At 43.6% G+C, this 7769-nt stretch overlaps 1 protein-coding gene across 8 annotated transcripts in view; it reads left to right on the top strand.

Moving 5' to 3' along the window:
• The first annotated feature begins 3681 nt into the window (after window positions 1–3681).
• CSGALNACT2 (chondroitin sulfate N-acetylgalactosaminyltransferase 2) overlaps window positions 3682–7769 on the top strand; it is a 61391-nt gene continuing 57303 nt past the window's right edge. For all 8 annotated transcript variants that reach the window (XM_067710951.1, XM_067710950.1, XM_067710947.1 and 5 more), the window contains exon 1: window positions 3682–3821. The gene's annotated coding sequence lies outside the window, so the exon portion shown is untranslated. The remainder of the gene's footprint in view (window positions 3822–7769) is intronic.

The following is a 7769-nucleotide window of genomic DNA, read 5'->3' as shown; positions in this document are numbered from 1 at the left end:
TTCTAGCCTATCCCGAAGGTCTCCTATAGATTCATCTTTTCTGTTTGCGTGATGGAATTATGGCTCAGTCTGGTTTTATTGGAAATGTTTTAGGTAGGGATTTTAGGAGACTTCACCCTACCTTTTGAGTCTTTTTGTGGATTCTCAGGTTTATTATGGAAGGAAGGATCCTGTAGAGACTCCTTTCCAGGTGAGTCCACTCATCTTTTCCATTCAGGATTTAACATCTGAGGTTCTGAGCAACACGTGTGCAAGTTGATAGAGGTCAGGTAACCTTGGATCACATACTTCCCCAAATATTCTAAATTATTCTATGAGTAGTTGCTGGTCTTGTCTGGGTTTGAGAAAGTCCTTAATTATAGCTCTTAATTCAGCTTGGATCCAAAGTTTAAATTCTACAGCTGCTGGCTTCATACCTAGTTCATGAGAGGAATGGACCTTCAGAGGCAAATGGAATTGGGGGGTCTTAGGAGAGTTGTTGGGGAGAGGGAAGGGGTCTGGACAAGGGAAACAAGAAGGAGTGGATGGAGGCTGGTAATAGGTCAGAAGGATGGGGGGAAGGAGGGAGGGTGTATCCAGGAAGGCAACTGGGGGACAAGCAAAGGAAGGTTTTTCTAGGAAAATAAGTCTAGTTAGTTGTTGCTTAAATTTGTCAAATTTCTCATTAGCTTTGGCCAAAGAATCGTTTAGGGAAACAGTTTTTGAATCAGGATTCTATTTGGTGACCTCTGAGTACCAATCAAGAAATGCTACCACTGGGCCTGAGAAATCCTGTTCCCTTTCTTCTCTACTGCATCTCTCAAATGAACAAACTTCACATAGAATGTTCAGAGTGGCCACTGAAGGCCCAAAGCATCCTTGGTGAAGTTTTGCCATTTAGAGAGATAGACCCAAGAACTGGGATTGCAAAGAGACCACGTAAAAGAAGCAGGAGTTTTCCTGGAGGAGGAGAGAATTTAGACTTAGGCAACACCATGAAAGCTGGCAACGGTGGGTAGGAATGTAATGCTTGTGCACCTCATGTCTCTCCGGACACAAAATCGAGATCGAAGAACCCCATCCAGTTTTACTGGCAACTGCAATAACGTTGGTCCTAGTGGATGCCAGTCCAGTGAGAACCCCAAACTCACAGGTCAGTGAGGCTGGCTGGAGCAACACGTTGTAGGGCCTACTGTGCCTGTGTTCTATACCATGATTCTCCTTCTTATGACAAACAACACTTTTAGACAGTACAACACAAAACAGTAACACAAAAGACAGCAAAAAGGATGCAAAAGAATGAACTGATTATATCAAAGATGCCAAACAAATGTGAACCAATAACAAAAGCTGAGTACCAAACTGAGAATAGATAGCCAAGGCACTCAACACAAAGAGAGCAGAGGTAAGACCCAAAACCAAGAACTGCAAGGCACAAGTAGGCCACTGTGGCTGCCACACCTGATTGAAGGCTGTAGTCTGAGGTAACAAGCAGACTATGATGCAGACCATATCTTGGCGGGGCTACCAGGAAAACTGGAAGCAAATGAAGATTGTCCAAATGAAACAGGCAAAGGCTATTTATTCAGAGCTTGTGGTAGCCAGGGCATCAGACCTGTCACTTACTTTTGGCAGAGACTCAAAGGCAGGCTAGGGGCATGGGAAAGCCTCATAGTTTAAAAAAAAAAAAAAGCCTCAGATTAGAGATTGATGGGAAATCTTTTTTTTAAAACTACATTCTTCTGATACTAATCATACCACAGTTGTGCTTTAGTATTTTTCCCAAGTGAGCTACTTATTTTATAAGCCCCAGTATATTATCCATTATCTGCCATAGAATTGGAATTAAGCATTATCTTCTCTCCAAATTCAAATTACATACATTTAGTATTTGATTTGGCAGTTAATAATAAGCTTACAATTTAAATCCATTGATGGCAGAACCTCAGTTATTTTAAAAACAATTCTAATGGAGGATTCAAAGAACAGTTTTAAAGAAATAACCCTATGCTATGAGTTCATGCCAGGTCCTGTCCTGGGAGAGCTTATGCAGTTTCCTCTCTGAGTCCGTTTTCTCCGTTGTAAACTAAGGACCATAACCTACTCCACAGGGATGTCAGGAAACTCACACTAGAACATGACCAGCCAACCAGACCAAAACCTTAATTACGGCAGGCAGAAAATGTAATCAGGCATGCCGTCTGCTCGAGGAGCTGGTCAAGTGGTAGAGATTCTGAACAAGAGAGGGATTGTTGCATGCTCTTATTTTAAACAATTCAATTCATATTTGTTGAACACTTAATATGTGCAAAGTACTGGGTGATGAAAAAGACATGGTCCTTACTTTCAGGAGCTTACAGACCCATGGAGTCTATGACTAGATGAATTCTTTACTCTTGGGCCAGGTTGAGGAGGAAGGGGTGTTAGAACCATAAATGTTTTCATTTGCTCAGAAGTGACATGAGAGAGGAGTGAGATCCTGAAGTTGGGTAGAGACTGGACACTCAGCAAGCCTGACTTAGAAATAGGCTGTCCAGACTCTCCTACCCATGGAATTCCCCACAGGACATATCCAAGGAGACCATCCGAGTTAAAGGCATCCCAACAACCATCATCCAATGAAGACAGCTGTGATTAGGAACAGATGCCCCTGGAATGCTGCCACTCCTAAAGGATGTACCACCACAGTTGCCCCAGACTTCTGTTCTAACTAATGCACTTAATGATAACAATGAGCTCTGACTGCCTGCCACCTACCTGCCAAGCACAGTGCCAACCACTTCAAATGCAAAATTGCGTTTAATCCTCACAACAATCTTAGGAAGCACGTACTATTATTGTCCCCATAACACAGCTGAGGAAACTGAGGCTTAGAGAGGCTAAGCCCACATAGCCTGCCAAGGTAACCCGCTAAGGAGAGCAGAGCCCAGATGGGAGGCAGATCCCCTCTTAGCCCAGCCATGTCCTGCCCAGACACAGGCAGGGGCTGGTGCTGCCCGGTATCCCCTCACCTGCTCAGCTCAGGGCCGGACAGAGTGCCTTGGGGATGTCCCTGAAATAAGCATCTGAGTGTAGGGGATGTCAGGGCCACCCACTAAAGTCATACAATGTGAAACCTCGAAGCCATTTTCCAGAAAGTCTACCTCAACCCCCTCCTTTCACATATACGGAAATTCAGATCCAAAGAATCTGACTGGCAGCCCAGGGCTCCTCGCTGGGGCCTCACGCGCAGCCCAGCCCTCCTGAGGATGCTCGGACACTTCTGGCGACCTGTCAGTCCTTAGCTCAGTGCCCACGCAGGCACTCATCGACCCCTCCAGCCCCCAGGGCAAAGGCTCCCGGGCAGAAAAGCGCTGCCATCCCCCGCTGAGTCCCTCCCTCCTGCAAAGCCAGTCGTCCGGCCGGAGCTGGTACTCCCATCCCTGCAGACGCTCGCTCGGGCAAGAGCGGTTTCCTTCCTCCCGCACTCTCCTAGCCTCCACAAATCGTTTTTTGGGCTACACGCGCGCGCGCGCGCACACACACAGACACATTTGTAACAGATACAGGGTTAATCAGTACCGGACGCCAATTACTGAGCGCTTCTATGCCAAGTACTGGGCGCGGGGCGGGCGTGGGCGGGGCCGGGGCGGGCGTGGGCGGGGCCGGGGCGGGCGCGCGCCGCGGCGGCGGCCTCATTTCCTCACGCGCGCCGGAAGTGGAGGTTGTCGGCGCGGCGGCGCGCCCGGAGGGTGGGCGGGGAGTTGGTGGCGGCTCCGGCGAGTCGGGCGCCGCCCAGGTGTGCCCGAGGCTGGGGAGGTGACGGCGGGCCGGCGGCCGCCGTCCGCAGGCGGGTGAAGTCGGTGAGTACCCGGGCCATCCGGCCTCGCCTGCCCGCGGCTCCCAGGGCTAGGGCCCCTCCCGTGCGGGCTTTGGGGCGCAGGCCCCGGACTGTGGGTTCCCGTCGCTGTCGGGTCACCTCACGGACGAGCTCTCCTGGGGGCCGTGTCCCCGTGGGTTCGCCGCAAGCCCTCCGGAGTCTGCTCCGGTGTCAGGAAAAGCCGCGGTTTTTCGGAGCCGTTTGACTTGGCTTTTCAGAACTGTGCTGCCGGAGACCGTTGGTTTGCGTGTGTTTTATTTTTATCACTTTTTTTTTTTTTTTTTAAACCAACTCACCGCCATCTCTGCTCCCCTCAGTGGGTAAACTTTGTAGTCAGCTGTTACCGCTTTATTGCGTTAAATTAGTATTCTCTGGCGGCAGCCTTTCTATGCCTGCCAGACGCTAGGCACCTTTAAAAGATGCATATTTGTGTAGGAATTAGTGGCGCCGAGGAGACCACGGGACGGGAAGCCTCTTGCATTTTTAGACTTCTTGAAAATTACACTATTCCTGAGCAACTTGCCGAGGAATAATTTGTAAACGCCATAGTGAAGCTTTTATTTATGATGTTATTCGCAGAATGAAAATTTGATTATAAACCTGAAGCTTTTATCCGTCAGACTACTTTTGAGATTTATATGCGATGTCTGGACATTTAACTATCATTGAAGGTTCTCAGGAGCTGGGCCTTGATTTTTGCTGGAGTTAATGTTGCATTAAAACAGGACTTCGAACGTGGAAGTAGGAATCCAAGTAGTATTTTATGACTGAGGATGTTAACGTTCATTTTGTATTATTATTCTGATACCATTTGTCTAAAGTTGTCTTATTACTTAATGTAAAAAGGATTTGGATATCCACTATTTATGGCTTAGAGAATTTTGACATAAGTAAACACAGTTTTAGTTCTCTCAGTTTGGAAATTACATTTTTTTCTTTAACTTTTTGATTGAGATATAAAATATCTATGAAGTCATCAAGCGCATAAATCTTAGTTGTACACCTCAGTGAATTTTTGTTTTTATTGTGCAACCACCAGCTTTCATATTATACCTGTAGAGCATTTCCGTCATTCCAGGAGTTTCCCCCTGCTTCTTCCAAGTCAGTTATACCCCTGCCCAGCCCCCATCAGTATTCTGATTTCTGTCATCATCTATTAGTTTTGTCTATTTGGGGCTTGATATTAATGGAATCCTACGGTATACTCAGCATATTGATTATGAGATTCTTCCATAATGTTTCATGTATCAGTAGTTCTTTTTTATTGCTGTGTGGTAATCCATTGTATCCTTATATGGCACTCCTCTGTTGGTGGATATTTATGTTTCCAGTTTTTGTATATTATGTATTTTGAAGAATGCTATGAACATTCTTACAAATGTCTTGGTGAACATCTGTGCATTTCTGTCAGCTGTGGAATGGCTAAATCATAAGGTAGGTGGAAAATTACGTTTTAACCATCATGGAGTCTTCCTTTTTAAAAAATACAATTTGTTATTTTAACTTATATAACATTAAAGATTAGTAAAAAGCATAACTATTATGATTTCAAGACTTAAGTGATTCATTACCATATTATTATTATTTACTCCTTGGATTGCACATCTATGACAGCCTTCTACCAGACTGTCATTATTTGTTTAAACTGTCTGTTAGGCAAGTCTGTTAGTTAGAGCTGGTGATGTTCTGTCCCTGAAGCTTGCTGTATAACACTTAGATAAGAACTGTGTTACTCAAGTTAGTGGTTGCTAGGGGAAATGAAACACCAAAAGGATGTGCCTAAAAGCGGATTGAAGAATCATAGGATTGCAAGTCAAAAAACTTACATTGTTGTTGTCATACTGCACAAAGTCCTAGGATAAATGTAAAATTGAATTATAAGGTTAGTTACAAATGTGAATTTACTATAGGAGTACAGTGATTTCCACCTGTACTGAGATACTGATACATTTATAATGGGAACAGACAACAAAAATCACTAAACATTTGTGGGAAATCAGTAGCATGTAAGAAATGGCCCAGACTGAACAGATACAAGGACTGGACCTGAAGCAATGTAGTTCATGTAAGAAAAAGAAAAAAACTTCAAGATAAATGTTAATATGCTTAGATTTCGGAGGGTATCATGCCTACTGAACATATACAGGCTGCCCTGAAAACACGCAATCAGTTCTTGAATATTGAAACATAGAAAGTAGGGAAAAACAGTTAACGTGGAAAATGGATCCAGGAGAGGGCCAGTGTACATCTAATAGGAATTCCAGGAGGGAATAGAAATTAGAAGAGGAGAAATAACCACAGAGATAACAGATCATGAAGGTAGGAGTATCCAGGCAGACTCTTGGGCAGCCTGATTAGACTTGTAATCTGAGACATGGAATGCTGGATGACAGTGTGGAGCAGAGTTTTAAAAGTGCTCGCTGGACATTTTTTTTTTCCATTGGACATATTTCGAATTCAAAATCTTATCCCTAACCGAACTGTCATTCAAAGTGGGGGCAAAATTAAGTCATTTTCACCCAGAACCACTAGGAATACCTCAGGATGTACTATATCAAATGAAAAATTAATCCAAGAAAAATAGATGTGGATGTGGAATTCAAGAAACAGTGATCAAAGAAAACAGTAAAACTTATTTCTTTATTCCAAGTCATTGATAACTATAGCTAAGAAATGTAATGCAATGCAAAGGAAGGATTCATAAACCAGAGTAGGTATAGTTTTCAAGTCTGTAATCTGGAAGAAATATTTAACGTGATTTTAAAGTTGATTGGGAAGGTGGGTAATAGGTAAAGGCATGTTGGAAGGCTTATCCTGAGTATCTGTGCTATAGATACTGACTAGTTACATACTGGAATGAATGCTTTAAGGAAATTTGTCCCAGCAGTTCCATTTACAGGGATTTATTCTATAGATGAATTAACATGTGGAAAGTCATGTATATACATATAAGACTATGTCTGCTGAGATGTTAATAGTGTCAGTAGATTTAAAAGGATACACAAGGGACTTCCCTGGTGCCGCAGTGGTTAAGAATCCGCCTGCCAATGCCAGGAGATGTGACTTCAATCCCTGGTCCAGGAAGATCCCACATGCCATGGAGCAACTAAGCCCATGCGCCACAACTACTGAGCCTGCGCTCTAGAGCCCGGGAGCCACAACTAATGAGCCCACATGCCAAAACTACTGAAGCCCGTGTGCCTAGAGGCTGTGCTCCGCAACAAGAGAAGCCACCGCAATGAGAAGCCTGTGCACCGCAACAAAGAGTAGCCCCCACTCACCGCAACTAGAGAAAGCCCGCCACAGCAACGAAGATCCAACACAGCCAAAAAATAATAATAATAATAAAATAAATAAATAAAAGGATACAGAAAAACTGGAGAGGGGAACTGGGCCTCTGGGATAGAAGGGAGAGGTGTCACTCTATGCCCTTATATCCTGTTTAACCTTTTTATCACGTGTATTTATTTTGTGGAATTTTATAAATATAAAAAATTTTTAGGAGTGTAAAAATTGTAAGGGTTTAGAGCATGGATTGCCAAATCTGGCTGACCACTTGTTTTAGTATGATCTGTGACCTAAGAGTGGCTTTTATATTTTTAAGTGCTTGGGAAAAAAAGAAGAATAGTTTGTAACATGAAAATTATATGAAGTTCAGATTTCAGTGTCCATTGGAACACACCTGTGCCATTCTTCTACGCATTTTGTGCTACAAGGCAGAGTTAATTGGTTGTGATATTTGCTACTTGACCCTTTACCTAAAATGTTTGCTAACCCCCGATTTAGAGGCCAGAAATAGACTTCCATATATATAGGAATTTTGCGTATGATTAAAGTGGCATTTCAGATTAGTGTCAAGAGCATGGATTGTTTAATAAGTGGTAAGAATTGACTATCTATTTGAGGAAATACATTTTATAGTAGGAATTCC

Source organism: Pseudorca crassidens, chromosome 16, assembly GCF_039906515.1.
Source record: "Pseudorca crassidens isolate mPseCra1 chromosome 16, mPseCra1.hap1, whole genome shotgun sequence".
Classification (NCBI taxonomy): domain Eukaryota; kingdom Metazoa; phylum Chordata; class Mammalia; order Artiodactyla; family Delphinidae; genus Pseudorca; species Pseudorca crassidens.
This window is presented reverse-complemented; position numbering and strand designations above follow the sequence as displayed.